This window comes from Canis lupus, chromosome 5, assembly GCF_003254725.2.
Source record: "Canis lupus dingo isolate Sandy chromosome 5, ASM325472v2, whole genome shotgun sequence".
Taxonomy (NCBI): Eukaryota; Metazoa; Chordata; class Mammalia; order Carnivora; family Canidae; genus Canis; species Canis lupus.
This window is the reverse complement of record NC_064247.1, coordinates 7,291,351-7,315,971: the sequence shown is the minus strand read 5'-3', so window position 1 is coordinate 7,315,971 and position 24,621 is coordinate 7,291,351. Positions and strand designations below refer to the sequence as shown.

Sequence of the window (24,621 nt, the reverse complement as noted above, 5' to 3'; positions counted from 1 at the left end):
GAGGTGGGTTTCAGCTTAGTTTTAAGGGCTGGTCTAGGGGACCTCCAGAAGGGGTGGAGCAAATTCTCAAGTTCTGTTTACATTCTGATATGGGGCTTTCAAGGGCATTGAGCTCTGTTCTTATTCTAATAGGGGCTTCCTGCCCATGGCTTGGGCCACCATGCTTTTCAATAAGAAATCTGTAGTCATTTGAATTGACTGCAATCAATTCAAGTGTTCCCCTATGTGCAATGTGCAGCTTTCTTTGGTTGCTTTTAGGATTTTTCCCCCCAATTTGGATTATGATGTCTGGGCATGCATTTCTCTAAATGTATCCTGTTTGGGGTACACTGAACCTGTTTATCTGCCAGTTTATATCTTTCAACAACTTTGAAAAGTTTTTGATAAATTTTTCTTTAAAATATATTTTCTTCACCAAATCTTTTCTCCTCTTCTTCTGGAGCTCTGATAACATGTGTCTTAGGCCTTCTTATATTGTCTTACAGGTACCTGACACTTTGTTCTTTTATTTATTTTTAATACCAATTTTCTAATTCTTGTTCAGATTAGATAATTTCTACTGGCCTATTGCCAAGGTCACTGCCTCTTACCTCTGTCATCCCTATTCTGTTATGGAACCTATCCATGGAATTTTATATTACTTATTGTATTTTTCAACTCTAAAATGTCCATTTGGTTCTATTTTATAGCTTCTATTTCTCTGCTGAGACTTTCTGTCTTTCGGTTTGTTTCAAGAGTGTTCATTTTTACTTCATGATGATGATAATAGCTAGTTGAAAGTCCTTGTCAGATAATTCTGACAAATTATCTGATTATTTTGTATCATCTCAAGGCTTCTGTTATTGTCTTGTCCTTTGAGAATTTGTAAAATTTTCTTATTCTTTTATATGTTGTATAGTTTCAAATTGGGTCCTAGACATTTTGAAAATTATGTTATGAGACGCTAAGTCTTTAAAAAGTCTTACAGAGAGATTGTGTTTTTATTTTTGCTTTTTTAGCCATCAATCAATCTAGTTATGTTCAGGCCACAAATTCTGATTCATCTTCCATGGGCTATGTTGCTAAAGTCAGTTCTGTTTTCTAAGGTTTTCCCCAAGAACTATATGCAACCTGACAGTGGCCACACCCATAGCTCAATTCCCACAGCTTTTGAGAGTCTAGCAGGCACATTTAGGGACATACCCCTCTATGAGAAGCTTGGGCTGAGCTCAGTTTTCTTTCTCAAAGCCTGTCCTCTGTGCTATCTCACTCACAGTCTTTGGAATCCAGAGGTCTCCCTTTCTTGTTCTTTGGGAAAAAAATCCTGAGACTTCAGTCTGTCTGTGTTTTGTTGCTTACTTCTAACAGTTGGGTCAGCCTTCAGGGCCAAGTGGCAGGAGAATAGCAGGAAAGAAAAGAGCAACATGGATTCCCTACATACTCTTTAGACCATAGTTCCTCAGTCAAAGAGGATGATTTTCCTCCTTTGGCGTTTTATATTCACGTTTGGCCTCTGTAACAACTACCATAGAATAGTTGGAGCTTTGGGAGTTGGGCTGCTGGGTGCCTGGTTGGAAGAAAGTAATCAGAGAGTTTATCATACTTTCTCTGTCCTGTAGGGGGCCCTCCCTCCCACTTCAGGGATCTGAATGAGATGGCTTCTTTCTCTTAGAGATCTTTGTGCCCACAAAGGGTGCACATCTCCAACATTTATGCTGCCTTTGAACCCAGGATGAGAGATATGGAAGGAAGAACAAACCAAGAAACTCACTGCCAAATCTACTGTTTTTTTTTTTCCCCAACACATGTACTACAACTTACTTTCCAGAGTCTTTAGATAATTGTTCTCCATTCATTCTGTCCAGGAATTTTAATTGCATTTAAAGAGAGAAACAGGATGAAACATGCTCATCCATAACTAGAACTGGAACTTGTCTATAAAGTAGCTTTGGTGATAATAATACCTTGGTGAAACCTATTACTGGTGAGACTACATTTTTTCAGAACTTAATTCTGTGGTACAAACTGAGAAGCCAGTTTGTAAACAAACTAGTGAACAGACTCATAAGACAAAATGGAAAACAAAGTATAAAGAAGTATATTTTCTCAAGGTGTTTTTTTGTTTGTTTGTTTTTTTGTTGTTGTTGTTGTTGTTTTTTTTTTTAGACATCTTGAAGGAGACCAAACATTTGTACATCCTTGATAGGTTTTGGTGAAATGAAAAGAGCAACACATTCTGGATGACACATCCAGAGTATGGGCACAAAGAAAGAATGGAAATGTCCCACTAATTCTAGATGACTTGGGAGATTTTCTAAGACTCAATCTACAATTACCTTTCAGCATGCTACTCTACAGTTTCCTGAGAAAGATTTATTTATCTTCCAAGTTCAAAGTCCTCTAGCTGCTTACAAATAGGTGGTATCTAATAACCCACTAAAATATCAACTTGCAAAGAAGATGTGGAACTGCAATTTTCTCAAAGTAGTTCAGTGGAATTAATTTGAACTTCAAACCAAGACTTCAGACTCATAAAATGGTATATGACCGAACTGTTATGCATATTTTTCAAAAACCCCAAAGCTACACTCTGTAGTAATATGCAGAAAATGTAGCAGCAAGCCAAAGGGTTAGACCAGGCCACGTTAAGTCACCAGGCCACCTGTTTATTAAAATGTGGGAGGTCTTTTCTACCTTCTATAGTTTTCTACCCTTTTCTTTCGTGCTTTGACAGACATACACCTTTGCCCTCATGCCTAAATGCCTTCTTTAGTGTTTAAGTCATCACTAAGGATAATCCCTCCTTATGAAAGGAAAGACTATGTAAGTGTTGGCAGGTTGAAAATCTGTAGTTAGAAAGGTACTCCATGAAATCTGTCATTTCTGCTACCTTCTTTCTAATCAACTCAACCAAGCTTTTAAGATAATCTTTTCTAGATAGAAAGTTAGTGAAATTAGTTAGTGATAGAAGTTAGTGAAATTAGTAAAACTGTTATTATCTGTGAGACAGTCAAGACTGTTACCAAGTATTGGTGTAGAAGTAGAGTAAGAAATATTGTGCTACTGTTATCACCGGGTTTTAATTATATATCTGCCTTGAGGTGTCATCTCCTCAGAGTTCATGAGTTCTTTACTTTTTGAGGGATCCATGTGTTGGCTAGATCAATCTGGACAAGACATTATGAAAAGAATTCACTTTGTGGATGAAGAGTTGAACAAAATGAACCTTAATCTCATATTCAACCCTGTTATTACTTAAATAACTGTGTAACCTTAAGCCACATGGCTTTGCTATATTTAAATCCTTGAAAGGATATTCTATAACATGAGGGTAAAGTTTATTTTGTAACGACCCAAAAGACAGAGCAAAATTAATAAAGCTGTAAAAGATATGTTTTAGTTCATTATATGGACATTTTTTATTTTAAGTAATCTTTAATGTAAAATATGACATAAAGAAAATACACAAGGCAAAGATTTGGTCTTTCCAGTTTATTAAAAAGAAATGATGCTTGTTGAGAAATAGAACCTGCTAGCACTCCAGAAACGCCAAATGCCCCTCCCATCACTGTCTTTCCAAGATAAGAACTATTATGGTTTTCAGTAATTACTTCCTACCTTGTTTATAGACTTACCATCTAATATGAACCTCTGTTTTTGAATTTATTTAAATAGAATCACATGGTATATATATATATTTTTGAGTTTGCCTGCCCTGAAAATTATAAAATTTATGGGTTCTATGAATTGCAGTTAAGGCATTTTCATTGCTGCATAATATTCCATTATATACAAACACAATTTATTCTTTCTACACTTGATGGACATTTGGGTGTATCCATTTGGAATTATTACAAATAAAACTGCTGTGAATATTCCTGTATTTGTCTTTTTGTTACACATAAGTAATAGTATAAGACTTAGATAGTGCCAAATTGTTGAAAATAATCATGCCAGTGTATACTCCCATTTGGGATAGATGAGAGTTCCAGTTGGTCTATATCCTTGTCAGTGCGAACACTGGCAATATGTTGTCTTCAAAACATTTTTAATCCTTATGGGAGGTCTTTTAGTAGTATCTCATTGTTATTTTAATTCATGTTTCTCTACTTACTAATGAGATTTTATACTTCTACATAATTTTGAGCCATTTTAATAACTTATTCTATGAAGTAGTTATTCAAATCTTTAATTCTTTTCTATTGGGTGTTTTTCTTTTTCTTATTGATATATGTGAGTTTTTTATTTATAAAATATGGCCATAGTTAATATTGTCTTTTACTTTTTACTGTGTTGACTTTTCACTTACTTAATGGTGTTTCCTGAAGAACAGAACTTCTTTATTGTAATCAGTATAATTTCTCAACCTTTCATTTGTGACTACCGATTTTGTGTCTTACTTAAGAAAAGTTTCTGTATCCTGAGTCCTATATTAATTTAGAGAAAACACATATCTACAAACTGTTTGGAATTTATTTTTGCAGATAAAGTGATATGAGAGTCAGTTTTCGTTTTTTTCCACACAGAGATCTGATTGGATAGTACATTTCCTATTTAGTCAGTTCTTTTCCAATGGTCTGTAGTACTACCCTTATCATAAATCAGGTGTGGGTCTGAAGTCAGACACTATTCTGTTCAACTTATCTATTAGTCTATACTTGTGCCAATATTGCACTTTAAAAAAATTACTACAGTTTTGATATCTGGTAAAGTAAGACTCACCTATGTCCTCTTCAGGCTTACTACTGTGACCGAATGTTTGTGACCCTCCCCCCACATTTGCTTGTTAAATTCTAAACAGTATGATTATTCTATATCAATATGATGGTATTAGAATGTGAAACCCTTAGGAGGTGATTACATCATAGAGGTAGAACCTTGTGAATGATTTTAGTATCCTTACAAAAGAGACCTCAGAGAACACTCTTGACCCTTCTGCCATGTGAGGACACAGCAAAAAGACAATTATTTATAAGTCATAAAGCAGGTCTTCATTAGACACCAAATCTACTGTCACCTTGACCTTGGACTTCCCAGCCTTCAGAACTAGGAGAAAGAAATTTGTGATTTTTATAAGCTATCCAGTCTATGGTATTTTGTTATGACAGTCTGAACAGACTAAGACAATAATCTTTGTTCCTATTGTGCATTTCAAATTAATTCTAGAATCAGCTTATATATTTCTACAACATAACCTCTGGAGATTTTTATATTAGAATTGCATTTAATGTATAGATCAATTTGATAGAATTGATATCTTTATAATATTAAATAACTCAAAACTTGGACATAGAATATAGAATATACCTGTATTTAAGTATTCCTTAATTTCTCTCAATAATATTTTATATTTTTCTGTGAAAGGATATTGAATATCTGTTATTACATGTGTTCTATGTTTTCTAATGTTACAGTAAATATTTTTAAGAGCTAATATATTATTCAAAAGAAGTATATTTAAAATAGACTAATAAGTGTTGAAAATAAGTGGATAAGAAAGGTACATTAGGAAAATATGAGTCATAAAAATGCTATAAGATGAATCTTGATATTTGAAAAACTAGAATTAAGGCAATAATATTAGAAAGCACAAAGAATGACATCACATGCTGCTAAAATTGACTATAAAAAAGTAAGGAATGTTTATCATAAGTACACAAGGACTTATCCACATAGTCCCTAAATATATTAAGCAATAGCTACCAGACCTGAAATAGGAAATCGATGAAACAAAACTTTTAGATTGAGTTTGAAAACATTCTTTTCAGAAACTGATAGAACAAAGGGATAAAACATGAGCAGCTACATTAAGCACTTAAACATAATAAATTTATTAAGCTCATGCAACTGTATATGGAATTCTATACTCAACAAACAAAAAGGATACATTTTTTCAAGGATACATGTAATATTTATAAACGTTGATCATGTAGTAGACCTTTAAAAATGTCTCAAAAATTTCAAAAGTTCAATGCATACCCATGATCTTCTCCAATCATTATGTAATAAAATTTAAAACCAGTAATAAAAAGGAGAGCCTTAAAAACCTACAAGTATGAACTTCAGCTTCTAGGTAAAATGGAGAAATAGGATTGAACTTACCCTCCCACCTGGAATCACTGGATATCAGGTGATGAAGGACAGTGATTCTTCAGAGATGGAAAACAAATGAGGTGAGTACTATGATTGTTCCAGTTTACTGCCTGGAGAAAGTTTCCAGGATGATACAGGGAGAGCAAACTCTGAAAAAAGCTCAGGAATCTCCCCAAGTTGAGGAGATGGGACTAGGAGTTCAGAGAAGCCAAGGAAGCTAGAGAAACTGTTAATTTTTTTTTCTCCAGATTCAATGGAACTATAAACTCACAGATCCAAGAAGCTCAATGAGTCCCAAGCCCAAGACACATGAACGAAACTATAAAACACATAAGAATCACTTTGCATCTCAGAGTTAGGAGTCTCTCATGGTTTCTCTCTCTCTCTCTCTCTCTAATTTTTCTTACTCATTTCCCCTGGGAAGCAAACAAAGGGTTGCAGAAGGGGAGGAGGGAAAGGGGATGGGGTAACTAACTGGATGAGGGGCAACGAGGAGGGCACTTGATGGGATAAGCACTGGGTGTTATACTATCTATATGTTGGTAAATTGAATTTAAATAAAAAATGTAAAAAAAAAAGAATCATTTTGCATAAAATCAGTGATAATTAGAAAACCTAGACACTTTTCCCCAAAAAGACATCTAGATGACTAATAGATACATGAAAAGGTCCTCAACATCACTCATCATCAGGGAAATGCAAATCAAAATCAGTGAGATACCATCTCATACCTGTCAGGTTAGCTAAAAGTAACAACACAAGAAACAACAGGTGTTGGTGAAGATGCAGAGAAAGGGGAACCCTCTTACACTGTTGGTGGGAATGAAAACTGGTGCAGCCACTCTGCAGAACATTATGGAGGTTCTTCCAAATGTTAAAAATAGAACTACTCTAATGATGCTATTATTGCACTACTAGGTATTTACCCAAAGGATACAAAAATACAAATTCAAGGGATACATGCACCTCAATGTTTTTAGCAGCATTATCAACAGTAGCCAAACTATGTAGAGCCCAAATGTCTGTCGACTGATGAATGGATAAAGGTGTGGCATACACACACACACACACACACACACACACACATATATATATATAAAACTCAGCCATCAAAAAGAGTGAAATTTTGCCTTTTGTAATAACATGGATGGAGCTAGAGTGTATTATGCTAAGTAGAGTGAGTCAATCAGAGAAAAACAAACCACATATGATCTCACTCATATGTGCAATTTAAGAAAGAAAACAGATGAACACATGGGAAGGGGAAAAAGAAAAAAAGGAATGATAGAAACAAGTCATAAGAGAATCTTAATGATAGAGAGCAACCTGAGAGTTGGTAGAGGGAGGTGAGTAGAGATGAGGAGTAAGGAGGGCCCTTGTTTTGATGAGCACTGAATATTGTATGTAAGCGATAAGTCACTGAATTCTACTCCAGAAACCAATATTGCACTGTATGTTAACTATCTAAAATTTAAATTAAAAAAAAGGTCAGACAAAAAAAGGACACATTACATAAAAAGTAATAAGAGTAAGATAGCAGATTCTTGAGGAACAGCCAAGCCAGACAGTGAAATGTCTTTAAGACAATAAAAAGAAAAACAAAATTCAAAAAACTTTCAACTTAGAATTCTTTACCTTATGCTATTACCTTTCAAAAATTAAAGGTGAGATAATGACATTTTCAGACATACAAAAGCTAAAAAATTTCATTACTATCAGACTTGTATTATAAGAAATGTTATAGGAAGGAAAAAGGTGGTGGGTGGAAATCTGTAAGAAAAACAGTGAGGATTACTGAAAATGCTAATTATATGGGTAAATATAAAGACTTTTTTGTTCAAATTTATATAAAAGATAATTGGGTACTTATAACAAATAGAGCAGTGATGTCTTGTGAGTTTATAATATACATATGGCAAGACTAACATCAAGGTAGAGTGAGTACAAATGGAAGTAAATTGTTGTAGGCTCACATGAAAGGTAGTATCACTTGAAGGTAGACCCTCATAATTTAAAAATGTGTATCAGAGGGGGCGCCTGCGTAGCTCAGTGGTTAAGTGTCTGCCTTTGACTCAGGCATGATCCTGGAGTCCCGGAATCAAGTCCCACGTCGGGACCCTTGCATGGAGCCTGCTTCTCCCTCTGCCAATGTCTCTGTCTCCCATGAATAAATAAATAAAATCTCTTAAAAAATGTGTCTCAGAAACAGTAAGTATAATACAATGGAAAATTATAGCTAAAAATCAGACAAAAATGGCATCATAAAAAGATAATACAAAACTAAATGGGGGGAAAAGAAAAAAAAAACAAGAAAGAGCAAATTAGACAAATAGAAAACAAGCATCGGAGTAGGAGAGTTAAATACAACTCTCCATGACACATTAAATGTAAATGTTCTCAGCACCCCAATTAAAAGATAAATATTGTCCTACTAGGTAAAAAGCAAGATCCAAATATATATTGCCAACAAGAAATCCACTTGAAATCCAAAGACACAGTAAGTTAAAAGTAAAAGCATGGAAGAGGTAATCATGTTAAGAGTGATTAGAAGACAGCAAGTGGCTGTATTAATGTACAATGAAGTAGATTTTAGAACAGGGATTATTAGCCGGGATTAAGGGGATCATTTCATAATGATGAAGATGTTGATTCAGCAGAGAACATTCTCTTAAACAGGTTTTCACCCATAACAGTTATAAAATATAGACTTGCTTCATTTATTATCTTTTCCTGTGTTGCACTTCAGATACTGCTTTTTTTTTTTTTAAACAAATTGAAGTTTTGTGGCAAGCCTGTGGCAAACAAGTCTATTGGCATCATTTTTTTCAAGAGCATTTGCTCACTTGGTGCCTCTGTGTCACATTTTGGTAGTTCTCACAATATTCCAGACTTTTTCCATTATTCCTATATTTGTTATGGTGATCAGTGATAAGCATTTTCTTGGAATAAAATCTACTCTGGGTGACGCTGTGAGGATTGTCGAAATGACAACAAAGAATCTGGAATATTACATGCATGCACTTGATAAAGCAGTGGCAAGGTCTGAGAGAATTGACTCCTGTTTTGAAAGAAGTTCTAACTGAGGTTAAAATGCTGTCGAACAGCATCCCATGTTACAGGGAAATCGTTCGTGAAAAAAAGAGTCAATCTATGTGGCAAAATTCATTGTTGTCTTATTTTAGGAAATGATCATGGCTGCCTGACCTACAGCAGCCACCACCCTGATCTGTCATTAGCTGTCGACACAGAGGCAAGACTCTCCACCAGCTTATAACTCACCGAAAGCTCAGATAATGGTTAGCCTCTTCTGGAAGTAAAGTGTATGTATGTATGTATGTATGTATGTATGTATTTATTTATTTATTTATTTATTTATTTATTTATCTATCTATTTATTTATATGAGAGAGAGAGAGAGAGAATGAGCTGGGGAAAGGGACAGAGGGAGAGGAAGAGAGAGAATCTTAAGCAGGCTCCATGCTCAGTGCAGAGCCCAAGGCGAGGATCAATCTCACATCCCTGAGATCATGACCTGAGGTGGACGCTTAGCCACCTGAGTCACTCTGGCTTTCCAGGAGTAAAACATTTTAAAATTAAGGTATGTGCATCATCTTTATAGACATAACACCATTGCACACTTAATAGACTACAGTATAGTGTACACATAACTTTTTTATTTGCTGGGAAACAGAAAAATTTGCTTGGCTTATTTTATTGTGATATTTGATTTATTCCAGTGGTCTGGAGCTGAACCTGTCATATCTCCAAGGTATTCCTCTACTTGAAACAAAACTGATAAAAGAAATGGACAAATTAACAGTTATAGTTGGGGATTTCAATACTCTTCTTCTCATAATTGATAGAACAAGCACACAGCAAATAAGAAAGACTGTCTGGCTGTCGAAGATTTAACACTATCAAATAACTTGATCTTTTTGCATCTATAGAATAATTCTCACAACAACAAGATATACATTCTTTTAACTGTACATGGAACTTTTACCCAGACAGACCATCCTTTGGGCTGAGAGTCAGCAAACTGTGGCTCACAGGCTAAATATATCCCATTCTATATTTTTCTAGGTAAAGTTTCATGAGAACACAGCCATGTCAATTTATATGACAACTATAGAGCTATGTATGTATGACAGACACTGGGTGGCCTGGAAATTTAAGTAATTTACTATTTGAAATTTTGTAGAAAAAGTTTATTGACTCCTGCTTTAGACCATATAACACATCTTAACACAAAGAACAAAATCCATGAAAGAACAAATTAACACACTAAACTTCATTAAAATCAAGAACTTCTGCCCTTAAGTGACACTGTAGTGAAAATGAGAAGATGAGTCACAGACTAGGAGAAAATTCTGGCAAACCACATGTTTGAGAAAGGAACTGTATCCTTTATAATAGGTAAAGAACTCTCAAACTTGATAAGAAAACTCAGTAGCAATGCAATAATAAAATAGGTAAAAGACATACGAATGACAAATAAGCTCATGAAAACATGACCAACCTCATTAGTCACCAGGGAAAAGCAAATCAAAATCATGACATGTCATTGCATATGTAGGAGAATATATCAAAATTGAAGACTGTGGCAAATGTTTGATGTGAAACACTGGAACATTCATACATTATTGGCAGGTATATAAAATTGTATAAATAAGTGTTTTGGAAAGAATTAGAATTTTCTTTAAAAAGGTAAATGTACATCCAGTATTCAACTCAGCTTTTCCCCTCCTACTGATACATGAAACAGAAATAAAAATATATATCTATACAAAGACTGGTACAGAGTTTGCTATAGCAACTATATTTGTAATTGCCCTAACTGGAGATAACCCAAATGTCCATCAATAGCTGAATGGGTAAACAAATTGTGGTATATCCGTGTAATGGAATACTATTCAGCAATAAAACAGAATAAACTACTGATGCATGCAGCTGCACAGATAAATCTCAATATAATGATGCTGAGTGAAAGAATTCAGGCCAAATCAGAGCACATGCTGTATGATTCCACATACATAAAATTTTAGAAAACGTAAAGATGTATGACTGAATGCAGATCAGTGGTTTCCTAGTGTTACTTGTTGGGGGAGGAGGGAGGAGTTACAGACGAGCACAAGAAAACATTCGGGGTCTATGGATACATTCATTATCTTGGTTGAAAGGAAATAAATAGAGAATTTAATAAAGAAGACATTACATCAATCCCAGCCCGATGTAGGAGTTCTAATAACATTTGGTGCCTGTATACCTACATGTTTCTATTAACGTTAGTTCTTTTACCTAGAATATTTTCCTTCTCTTTCCCAAACATTGCACATGAAAAAGGAACATATTTGTATAAAGTCGAGATTGAATTCTGAGTCTCTAATTTTTAACTGATTTGAAGTTCCATAGTATTTAATGTTTTTCCTATTGAACCATATGTTAGGCATGACATCATTGTTATCATGATCCCTTATTAAATTGTGAGTTGTTTGAGGGCTTACAAGACCCTGTTTTCTCAGGTTTTATAATGATCTCTAGCACAACAAAAGTAGTCCATTAATACCTACTGAATAAACAAATGAAGGAATGAATTTATTTGGGAAAATTTCAAGGTCAACATTACATGAATGCTGGCTAAGAATTATGTCCAATGTCATCATTTCTATAGATCTAGTTAGATTCCCTTTATATTTTATTTTTTAAAAAGATTTTATTTATTTGAGAGAGAGAGAGAGCACAAGCAGTGGGGGGAAGGCAGAGGGAGAGGGAGAAGCAGCTCCCCACTGAGCAGGAAGCCTGATGCAGGGTTTGATCCCAGGACCCCACGACCATGACCTGAGTCAAAGGCGGGTGTTTAACTGACTGAGCCACCCAAGTGCCCCTCCTTTATGATATTTTAGTCTCCAACATACTGCAGTTTTCTGAAAACATTGACTTTCCTCTTTTATAGTATTATTATTTTAGCTAAAATTATCTCTCAGGTCTGTTTCTATTCTTAACTTTCTACTACCTTTCTATTCTATAAAGAGTTAAAATACCTTCCTGCAGAGATTTCCCCATTGGTACTGAAACAGAGTTCAAAAAACAAAATACTTGGGTAAGAGGGGGTACTCATGGAAAAGATAGTGATGCATGGAATAGATTTTCTTACAAAAAGTGTTCAATATGTATGTATATGTTTGGAAAAGTGTTAAGGACATTTCTATCTCTGTTTGTTTTACTGTGTTATCGTCTGCCTTTTAAGAATTGGGGTGCAGCCATGAAGAATGCCAAGATGTCGCATGATTGATCACCTGATGCATGTATAAATGACATTCAGTTTGTGCACTGATGCATAGGCAGCATTTACAAACTATCATATTGATGTATGTGGTCTATTTTGTTTTTGCTGGTCTATCTTGTATATCTTGTCTTATTTTCTTACATGTATTGTGATATTTTATTATCTTGTTTATTCTTGTTTTTAATAAAATATTTTTTCTCTATAATTTGGATTTTTTCTATTATAGAATAAAAAAGCCCACATGAATCAAATTTTTATCACTCCTCACAGTAATTAAGTAATCTGTGATACCGCTTCCTGCTGTCTACTTTCATTCATTTGCACATTATATCTTATGATCTTTTATTGGTGTTGCATCAATACATTTTCATTTTTAATAAATTCTGTGTTCCAAAGTTTGGGAAATGCTGACTTAGTCAAATAATTATTTATGTGACTATATGATTAATGTTTCTATTTCTCTCAAGAAAATAAGTTTCAGAACAGACCCTATGTCTATTTCTTGCTCACTTTTGTATCTCTAGCACCTTGCTCAGTGCCCGATACATGTAAATACTAAAACAAAACAAAAACCTGTGTATTAATATCCATACAATCAGGAACTAGTGATTTATGCCACTAAGTGAACAAAGATTTGGATGAGACATCCAGCCTCATGATTGGTGGTGAACCAAGTTTTGTTACTTCCACTGGCATGTTTTTACCATTTGGTCTGGGTTGTTCCAGTTTCAGCCAGCAATCTATCAGTCTGTTCTAGATGGAATCGCATATTCCATTAATTGAATATGTTATTTTTGCCTTGTCCTTTATGGCAATTTTGCTTTGGTAGAAAAGAACTTTTAACTTACCCGATTGCATAAAAGCTACCTTTAGTAGCTCGTGTAATTTAAACTCACTATCAGCGTAGCTTGGTCCTCTACTTTTAAATGTCATCTTTCTAAAATATTTCAACTGGTATTTGAATTGGAAATGTTCTCCAGCATTGTTATCGGGAAGTTATTCCGCAGTTTACTAGGCACATCAATGAGATAGGAGGACATATACATTGGTACTTCTAGATCAGAAATTGCTTATATGTATGTGTGTATGTATTTATTTATTTTAAAGATTTGATTTATTTATTTGAGAGAGAGAGAGAGAGAGAGAGAGAGAGAGACAAAGAAAGTGACAGAGATAGCATGACCAGGGAGGAGAGGGAGAAGCAGGCTGTCTGCTGAACGGGAAGCCCCACACAGGGCTCGATCCCAGGACCTTGGGATCATGACCTGAGCCAAAGGCAGATGCTAAACCAACTGAGCCACCCCAGGTGCCTCAACTGTAAATTGTTTAAATAGGCCTTTTACTGGTGACAACTTCAATCATATTCACTTCACTAGAAGGGAGTCACTAAATTCAGCCCACACTCAAGGGAGAAGGGAGTTAGTCTCCACCTTTTGAAGAAGGACTGGAAAAGATTTTGTTTAGGCATATTTTTAAAACATCAAACAGAGATACATACAAAAGGCAATATTCTTGGGTAAAAGAAGTTACTTCATTTCTAAAATAAGCACATAATTCTACAAGACTGGAATAGCGAGATAACAAGGAGAAACTACACAAAATTACGAGAAAAAACACTAATATGATTGCTGAAATACATACATGCAAATATAACAGAAAGGATAAAACTTAGAACTTGAGACCATTGCTTACATTTTATTATAAGAACCCATAAACATGTGAAAAGCACCATAATAATATAGATCAATGATAATGACCTTCCAACATCCAAAAGATAGTAAATGCATCATGGAGAAACAGAAGGGAAATACTTATCAACGAAGGAGAAGATAGAAGGAATGGAAGGAGAGGAGGAAGAGAATAAAATGTGGAAAAGGAGAAGGAAGGAGAGAAGGATACAAAGAGGCAAAGGAAGAAGAAGCAGAGAAAGAAGAAAATTTTTTCAGATCTAATGAAGCCATGTTTTCTCATTGGCAACTCTGAATGCTGGAAGATACTATGGCAAATTATTTCAAAAATCTGAATGAGAATGGTGGTCACACTAGGCAACCATAGCCAGAAAAAATTCCAATCACATAGGATACAAATATGTGCCTCAAGACAGGCAAAGACAAAGAATTTTGATCTTTCAAAAGGGAAAAGATCAGTAGTAAAAATTTTATATTGAAGAGGAAGAATTAATGGCCTGGGTGAAAGTCTCCAGACAAAAAGTAGGGTAAGTTATATAAAAGTCAATGTGAAAAGGCAATTGAGACTTCCTCTTCCACTGAACATTTCCAACAACAAAAATTCGAAAATCTGGAGAAAAGAATCTGTTTGAAGCACTGAGAATTAACAAGGCAGTGAAGATGTAGGAAGCCAAAATTTTCTGAGAAGAAAGCCTGGAAAGGTAAGCTTTTAACCAGGGGAACATGTATGGATTTATGAGGCAGAGCTGGGCAGAGCTTTAGTAGCCTCAAATGTCTTGGGAACAAATCTTGGGGTTCATAGTCTGCAGAAGCAGGGACCTTGGTCAGTCTCCTATGCCTGGGTGAGGGTACAGAAGGGAAATATGCTAGGATCAAGGGTAAACCCTAAATAAGTCAAATCTTGCATGGACTGAAGCCTAGCTTTAATCATATTAACTGGGCTAAGGCGGTTTAGGATTGCTACTTCCCTAGTTACCCGTCAGAAGAAAATGTTCTAAGGGAAGATAATATTCTAGACAACAAATATCTATTTTTTCTAATAGAGGATGTTCAATATCCTTAACTTCTGGCAACCCCTAATATGTTCTCCATGTGTATTTTTTTCCCCAAAAGTGTTATATAAATGGAGTTATAAAGTATGTAGCTTTTGGCTTTTTCTGATCAGTATAATCCCAAGCATTCATCAAGTTGCTGTGTATATTAATAGTTGGTTAATTTTCACTCCTGGATAGTATTGCATGCTAGGTTTGTGTCACAGTTTAACCATTTGTAACCAAACGAACGAGAGTTTGCCCCTTGATGAGCCAGAAACTACACCAGATTGAGTTGTCACACAGAACTTTAATTTGCAGAAAATAAGGAGGTCATGGGGAATGGCTTCCAGAGCCATGACTCCCCAGGTGAGGGTAAATGGGTTCCTTTTGTTTAGAGTTAGGATGACTATTTAGATAGAGAGGTCTTGTCAATGTGTGTAGAGGTGGGCATAAGGTCTCACATGGGTCTTAAGAAAACTTGTCTATAGGGGCGCCTGGGTAGCTCAGTCAGTTAAACATCTGCCTTCGGCTCTGGTCATGATCTCAGGGTCCTGGGATCGAGCCCCATGTTGGGCTTCCAGCTCAGTGAAGAGCCTGCTTCTCCGTCTCCCTCTGCCCCCTCCCTCTCTGCTCATGCTCTCACATTATCTCTCAAATAAATAAAATCTTTTTTAAACAAAGAAAACTTACTTCTACTTAGGTACATTGTATGTTATATAAATGGGACTGAGGCTCCTTCTTGAGCAGAGATTTTAATATTAAAATGAGGAAAAGGTAATGGAAGGCCATTCCAGAGGTCATGCCAAGGTCCATCTACGCAGGTTTGAGGCAGGAGTTTAGCTCAAAAGGTCTGCATAGTTGGGGCCAGTGGGAGGTCTTATCAGGGCAGCTGCCATCACCTGAGAGGTGGTTTCTGGTTTCATTTGCCTGAGTTGAGAGGTAATCCAGAAAGAAGAGCTTAAGGAACGTAAGACAGAGGTTAGTGAGTACAAGCAGGTGGCTCTTGGAATCTGGCTGGTAACACACCCACTGGTCGAAGGACATCTAGGGTGTTTCCAGTTTGGGGATATTACAAATAAAACTGGTATGAACTGTCATGCATTGGTTTTTGTGTGAATATGTTTTTATTTCTCTGGGATAAATTCTCAAGAAGGCCGTTGCTAGGTCATGTAATAATTGAACGTGTAATTTTATAAAAAGTACCAAATTATTTCCTAAAATGGCTGTACCATTTTAGGATGGTGTATGAGCGATCCCATTTCTCCACATCCTCGCCTGCATTTGGTGGTGTTGCTTTCTTGTTTAAGGCATTCTGGTAGGTGTAGGGTGATATCTCATCAAGGTTTTTCATTTGCATTTTCTCCCTGGCTGATATGTAAAGCATCCTTTCATGTGCTTATTTGCTGTATGCATATCCTCTTCAGCGAAATGTCTCTTCCTGTCTTTTGCTCATTTTCTAATTGCATTTTTTTAACTGTTGAATTTTGAGAGTTCTTTACATATTCTAGATACAAGTCCTTTGTTAGATATTTGGTTTGCAAATATGTTCTCTCAGTCTCTAGCTTGTCTTTTCATACTTTTCACAGGGGCTTTTGCAGACAAAAATTTTAATTTTGATGAGGTTCAATTTATCAAAGTTTTTTTTTTTTTTTTTTTTTTTTAAACAGACTGTGCTTTTGGTGTCAAGTTTAAGAACTCTTTTTGCCTAGCCCTAAATCCTGAAAATCTTCTATGTTTTTTTTTTTTTTGGCAAATTTTGTAGTTTTACCTTTTATACATATCTTAGGTTCCTCTATATACAAATTCCATTTTAAAATATGGCAACACATTTTTTTGACTTTCAAATAAATCAGGTCACATACACATGAAAGAATGTCAATATAAAGGAAATGACATGTTTTATGCTTTCGTACTTTCATACCTTTGTTTTTGCTGTGCCAGCTGCCAGAAATATATAGTATTTTCCTTTCTAAAATCTTCACTTTCTTAGAAGTTTAGCTCCAAGTTCCATTTTGCCTAGAAAGCTTTCCCTAACCACCCCTCCTGAATGGAGACACTCTTCCTCTCATGTTCTATGGCCTTCATTGTACTGTTTGTGCTACATGCAACTAGATTTCCATCATGGTTCACTTCTTTTAATACACTGGGCTCTTTCTTACCCCAGGGCATTTGTGCATGCTGTTCTCTGTGATTGCAATCCTTCACCATAGCCTTCACCCAGGTGCCTCTTCCTTGTTTTTCAGTTCTCAGGTGAAATGTCACTTTCACAGAATATGTAAAATCTCCCCAATCATAAGCTTTCGTAGAACTGGTCCTTAATACAGTTGTTCAGTAGGATTTATTTGTTTGATTATTTGGCTTTTTGTCTTTCCCACTGAACTATTTGGTTTTGGTCACTCTTGTGCCTGGAAAGATACTGATGCTTATTAGATGTCTCCTGAAAAAAAGAAAAAAAAAAAGATGAATGAATGAATGAATTATTAGTTTGTAATTATGTAAAGGCAAGGTGGAATGATTTACAACTTCCAAGTCATCATAGAATCTAGGTGCTAAAAAGATTTAAAAGTTAATGTCCCACTGAGAAAACTGAGGACTTAGTTTATGTACCCAAAAAGTGTTTAGAAGAATAGCTATGTTTACCCAGATAATTTTTATTGGGAGCAGAGGGCAAAGTAGGACATAGAACCCTTCCTGAAATACCCATGTAATTAGAGCTAAATAGCCATAATAATTTAAACAATTCAAGTAATTATTTACATTCTTTAATTCCTTTTGATTGTAGAGTCATTAACTAACAAAGCCTTTTATTATTTTCTTCATGCAGTGAAATAAAATGACTTAAGAAATACAGGATATATGGGGGATCCCTGGGTGGCTCAGCGGTTTAGTGCTTGCCTTCGGCCCGGGGCATAATCCTGGAGACCCGGGATCGAGTCCCACATCAGGCTCCCAGCATGGAGCCTGCTTCTCCCTCTGCCTGTGTCTCTGCCTCTCTCTCTCTCTGTGTCTCTCATGAATAAATAAATAAAATCTTAAAAAAAAAAAAAAAAAAAAGAAAGAAAGAAATACCGGATGGGGAGTGCCTGGGTCGCTCAGTCACTTAAGCATCTACCGTAGGCTCAGGTCATGATCTCAGGGTCCTGGGATGGAGCCCCATGTTGGGCTCTGTGCTCAAAGGGGAGTCTGCTTCTCCCTCTGCCTCTGCCCTCCGCCCCCCACCCCACCCCTGCTCATGATCTCTCTCTTAAATAAATAGAATCTTAAAAAAGAGAAGAAGAAAAGAAAGAAGAGAAAGAAAGAAAGAAAGAAAGAAAGAGAGAGAGAGAGAAAGAAAGAAAGAAAGAAAGAAAGAAAGAAAGAAAGAAAGAAAGAAAGAAAGAAAGAAAAAAGAAAAGAAAAGAAAGAAAGGTGGGATGGTCAGGCAGGGGAGAGCATTAGTGGCCAAATTTGTATCAGAACACTTTATAAAAACTGAATATAATTTTGATGGCCTATTTATGAGTTAAAAATATACATTATTTTGTTTGGCCCATTTTCCATTTTAGGCTCTCCTAGAGGCCCGGTTGAACCGTGGCTCATTTTTAACTCCCTCCCGTAGTTCTGTAGTTCCCATTCACCTTGGCTGGATGGGGCTGAGAATCACTTTGCTGTGCTGGAGTACACCGAATCTCTCCCGGATGCAGGAAAGGTACAAATCCCATGTAGACGACTTTCCATTCTTAGCCTAACCTCACTGCTGTGGCCTGAGGGGCTAATCAAGTATAAACACTGATTAAATAAGGTAGGTCATTTCCATCACGGTTTTCCAAGAGGTGGGGGAATGGAGACACGTCACATGGGAATGGTATTTGCAGACTCAAGAAGACAGTTTACTATCACCTACTTTCTTCCCACTTGCAAAATGCCAGCAGAGAGCACTGGAGGCATTAGACAGAGTTTGAATGTATTCAAACAGGTCACATTTGGGGGCTGAGATGTCTCATTAAAAACTTCCTGTTTCACGGCTGTATATCCATATGCTGTGTACCCAAATCCATGACAGAGGCACACTGTACATATCCCTGTCTTAACGGCTAATAGTCTTTGCCAGACAGAATGAAAAAGTTGATTACACACAGCTTTGCCAACATCTCTTGACAGGAAAGAGCAAAAAAAATCCTCTTGAACAAATGAAATGTCAGTCAAAACTCAAACATATTAAAGCAAGATATGCTATATTATTTTCTTAGATTAGAGATTAACTGGTTTCTAATTAATTCTTTGGATGTGTAATAGGCTTGCATGACTGGATTTATCATGCAGGAATATTCTTTAATCAAGTTTTTTTTTTCCCTATTGTTTTTTTCTTTTTCTTTTTTCTTTTTTTTTTTTTTTTTAAACTCCTGTGCTTACCTTTTTCTAAAGTTGGTGTTACTATGCCATTCTGAAAGCCACTGTTTTGAGAACCGGGAGTGTAGTGCTCAGAAGTTCTTTCTTAATAAGGTATAGTCTATAAAATGTTACACCAGGCCAAGATCTTTGAGGGGAAAGAAAAAAAGACAACAATAACGAGTTTTAAGCAATTTGCATTTTGACAGTCTCCTACCCCCAACCTTGCTCTGAGCTCTGGTTTGCCTCACAGGATGTTTCCAAAAAATTGGGTTGTGTGGCAGCGTGGGTAGGAGGCAGGAAGGAAAAGGAGGATTTTAGAATTAAATAAGACTTTTGAAATGTGTTGCAAATTTTCATAGCAGGGAATGTGGCGTGGGGAATCAGTGGAATTGGTGCAGGGTCTGTGATACTTACATTCCTGTTTTCTCTCTGATGGCTTTTCTTCTTGAAGGTTGGATAGGAGCAAATCTCTGCATCTCCACTGAAGGGGTCCTGAAGGAGAGACATGCACAATTCATAGCTCCTGCTGTGGGTAGAATTTATGAAACTGTAATTCAGAGACCTCTATATGGCCCCCAGATGATGCCTTCCTTTGTTTAGAACTTTGGAGCTTAACATGACCTCACAGGTTATCTAGATTCTTGCTAGTGAAACTGTGGTCCAAGGAACAGCGGCCTTGCCATCACTGGAAGCTTGTTAAAGATGTAGAATGTCTACCCCAGACCTTCTGAATAAGAGTATGCCTTTAAACAAGATTCCCAAGTGATTCATGTACACATTCAGATTTGAGCACTGTTCTAGATCAAAGCCCTCATCTTATAAATTAGGACACTGTGGCTCGGATGCTGAAAGTTATCGGATAATGTCATCCAACCAATCAGAGCCTGCTATTCTACTTTCTCTGAGCATATTGCTTCCCTTCCCTGAGATACAGCTTCTCCTGAACCTTGAATGAAAAATTACTCATGTAGGGGCACCTAGGTGTCTCAGTTGGTTAAGCGGTTGCCTCTTGGTTTCTGCTCAAGTCATGATCTCAGGGTCCTGAGATTGAACCCTGCCTTGGTTTTTACGCTCAGTGGAGAGTCAGCTTGTATTCCTCTCCCTCTGCTCGAGCTCTCCCTGTCTTTCTCTCAAATAAATAAAACAAAATCTTAAAAAAAAAATAAAACCTTAAAAAAATTACTTGTGTATTCAGGGGCACCTGGGTGGTTCAGTCAGTTAAACATCTGACTCTCAATCGCAGCTCAGGTCTTGAGTTCTGAGTTCAAGCTCCACACTAGGCTCCATGCTGGGCATGAAGCCTATATAAAAATAAAATGTTAAGGATTACCCAAGTTTGTATTCACTAGTGAAAAAGAAAATGACTCCTCATTCATGTAAATATGAATAGTGTCTGGATTTTCCTTATCCCTTGATTAACTTATAGCACAGCACATAAGTGCTGTGCTTATGCATATAGTAGGTGCACAATGAATAGTTATCAATGGATATCAATACTAATAGTTATTGTCATTAATTTTGTGTATGCAAAGGAATAACAGAACATACTGAAATTTTCCCATAAATGTTGTATTATCCACCCAATTAGCTTGCAGACCAGGAAATCAGAGGCTGATACAGTGTCACATGGATTTGTTTTCACTTAAATTCCTTCCAGAAGCGAGATGAAACATCTACTGCCACCTTCCAGCTCCTTGTAATCATACAAAGGTTATCCCTGCCTGCTTCCCTGGCATTGATAAAATAGAAGATGCAGAGTCATTAGACACAACCAAGGACTTCTGGGGGAATCTGTCCTGCTAATTGAAAGCTCAGTGTTTCTGCATTAATGGGAGAAAACTCACCTCCTGGCTAGTGATCTCTTTTCTCTTGATTCTTTCTTTCCTCTTCTCCTACTCTTGCTTCCTTTTCTTCACTCAATATTTATTGAGCAGCTACTACATGCTAGGATCAACAATCAACACCGTCCAAATAAATCATGCTTCCTTTCTTTCTTCAGAAAAATCTTACTGCAGCAAAGGAAACACATATATACAGCTACTATGATACAGGAGATAGAGCTATAAGAAAATATGAAGAAATACTATGAGAGAGCAAGAGATGGTTTGATTAACAGTAACTAGGATTTATTGAGTGCCTATACTAGTTATAAGTACGCTGTGATGGACGCATTCCATACTTGTGTTACTCGATTCTTTCCAACAGTAGCTGATGAGAAAGTCTATTAAAGGAGTAATAGTTGAGTCAGTTGTTGAAACCAAGCAGTGTTTCACCAGGTTCTTTTTGGCAGAAGGAATAGCGTAAGCAAAGATGGTGATGAAACAGGAGTATGTTTGGAATAACAAATAGGTTTGTTAAATCATTGGTGTATAGAGATGAATAGCAGTAAATGATACCAGAAAGGTAGATTGAGTTTTAATTTTAAAGGGTCCTGAATGTTCTGCTAAATAAGGTGGCTCCTATCTTATCCACCGAAAAATTTTGAGTAATGAAGTAACATAAATCAAGTTGAGTTTTAGAAAATACATGTGGTATTCTGGCTGTGAGGAGAATTAAGACACAAGATGACCAGTTTATAATGCTATTAAAATAGTTCAGGCCAGAGTTGCTAAGCCCTGGAGCCAAAGCAGGTACAGAGGACAGGGAAGTAGATTAAAATAACCACATGATGCAAAAACAGTTCCATGTCCCCATAAGACTCCCTTGTGCAACCTCTTTGTAGACTCTCCATACCCCTGGCTCTTGGCAAACACCAATAAATGCTCAATTACTGTAGATTTGTCCTTTTGAGAATTTCATATAAATGGGATTATGCATTATGTGATCTTTTGAGCCTGGCTTCTTTCACTCCTCATAATACCTTTGAGATTCACTTAAGTCATTCTGGGTATCAGTGGTGTGTTCCTTTTTATTGCTGACTGGGCCTCTGTTACATGGATGTCTCACAGTCTGTTTATCACTCACCCATGGAAAGACACTTGGGTTGGGACGCCTGGGTGGCTCAGTGGGTTAAGTCATCTGCCTTCAACTCAAGTCATGACCAGAGAGTCCTGGGAGGGAGCCCCCTGTTCGGCTTCCTGCTCGGCAGGGAGTCTGCAAGTCTTCTTGTCACTTCTCCCTCTTCACTTCTCCCCCACCAACCGACTCATGCTCACGTTCTCTCTCTCAAAAATAAATAAATAAATAAATAAATAAATAAATAAATAAATAAATAAAATATTTTTTTATTTTTTTTATTTTTTATTTTTTTATATATATATTTTTAAATAAGACACTTGGATTGTTTCCAGATTTAGCAATTATGAATACACCTGCTGTAGACATTGTATGCATAGCTCTTTGTTTGAACACAAATTTTTGTATCTTGTAAGGTAAAACACCCAGGAGTAGGATTCCTGGGTCCTATGGTAATCGTATGTGTAACTTTATAAAAGCTGTCAACTATTTTCTAAAGTGGCTGCACTATTTAGCACCGTCTCCAGCAATAGGTGAGAGTTCCAGCTGCTTGGTGTCATCACCAGCACTTGGCATTATCAGCATGTTATATTTTAGCCATTCTTACAGGTGTGCAGGAGTATCACATGTAGTTTTGATTTGCATTTCCTCACTAGCCCATGGCTAGTGATGTGGATTATCTGTGTAGGTGTGTGTGTGTGTGTTTTACTATACACACATCCTCCTGGGTAAAGTATTCAAGTCTTTTGTCTATTTTTAGCTGGGTTGTTTGTTTTTCACTGTTGGAATTGTGATGCCTGGGGGTCCCTGGGTGGCTCAGTGGTTTGGCACCTGCCTTCGGCCCAGGGCATGATCCTGGAGTCCTGGGATCGAGTTCCCCATCGGGCTCCCTGCATGGAGCCTGCTTCTCCCTCTGCTTGTGTCTCTGCCTCTCTCTCTCTCTTTCTCTCTCTCTGTGTCTCTCATGAATAAATAAATAAAGTCTTTTTTAAAAAGGAATTGTGATGCCTATAGATGAATTTGGGAATGGGCATCTTTACCGTATTGTCCTCTAATACATGAGCACTGTATGTCCCTCCATTCACTTAGGCCTTCTTTGATTTCTTTCATGTGCATTTTACAGTGTTGAGAAGAGAGATCCAGCATAGGTTTTGTGAGATTTACATCTAAGTATTTTATGTTCTTTGAAGCTATTGTAGGCAGGGCCTTTTTTTAAATTTCTGTTTTCAACTGCTCGTTGCCACTGTATATAAATACAATTGATTTCTGTGTGTTGCCTTATTATATCCCGTGACTTTGCTAAACTCCAATATTATTTCCAAGAGCATTTTTTGTAGGTTCCTTGAGATTTTCTACATAGCGAATCATGTTATCTGTGAATAGGGACAGTTTTGTTTATTGCTCAGGCTTCTGAAGTACTCTCTATGCACAGATCAGTGCACATCTCCAGGTTTATGCTACTATGCTTTCACCTTCCTATAGAGGAAGAAAAATGCGAAACTCTCCAACAACTTGAGTTTTAGTCTTCTTCCCCAACCCTTCTGCTACTATTTTCCTATTTAGAGTCCTGAGAAAGAGAGAAAGAGAGAGAGATATCAAGTCCATGAACTCTGCACAGCTGTGTTCAGTGGGAGAGACAGTGTGAGTTGTGCTAACTCTATGATACTTTGAACCAAAATCAGAGATTGGGTATGAGGTCCTCTCTCTCCCGCAGTAATTAGAGCATATTTGTATTTCTCCATTCACACTCTTTTTCTTTTCCCACTCCCTAACTTTATTCTGACCTTAATCTCAGACCAAATAGCTAGGAGTGGGAGCGAGAAGTCTATCAATGGAACATAGTAAAATCAAGTGGATATTGAACATTGAGCTTTGGCCTTCTTAGCAGTGTGCTCCAAGAAATTGAGTTAAATGAATCTGGACACAGGGCAAGAGAAAACTTTAGCTCAGCTTATGTTCAGATTATTTCAAATTAGTGAGTTAATGAGCCCCTTAAGCTACAGAAATTATCTGGATCAATTTACAACACAGGAAATCAATGAGAGCTTTCTTTGGTTGACCAGTGTGGTTATTGGTAATTCTGCAACAGTTACATTCTAAAATGTGAGTGTGTTCCTGAGTTGCCAGAGTCGGCGATAGTTTGCAATGAGATGTGACTGGGTGACCAAGTCAAATCGGTGGACAGAATAAAAGAGAAGAAAGCCGTGATGTGAAGA

At 36.6% G+C, this 24,621-nt stretch overlaps 2 long non-coding RNA genes across 2 annotated transcripts in view; one reads left to right on the top strand and one right to left on the bottom strand.

Moving 5' to 3' along the window:
- Positions 1-4,918, bottom strand: part of LOC112671082 (uncharacterized) — a 31,055-nt gene extending 26,137 nt beyond the window's left edge. The window contains exon 1 of the long non-coding RNA XR_003143380.3: positions 4,702-4,918. This is a non-coding gene — a long non-coding RNA (uncharacterized LOC112671082). The remainder of the gene's footprint in view (positions 1-4,701) is intronic.
- LOC112671081 (uncharacterized) lies at positions 4,874-6,609 on the top strand. The gene is made up of 3 exons (XR_003143379.3): positions 4,874-4,921; positions 6,046-6,152; positions 6,321-6,609. It is a non-coding gene; the product is annotated as an uncharacterized LOC112671081 (long non-coding RNA).
- The last annotated feature ends 18,012 nt before the right edge of the window (positions 6,610-24,621 follow it).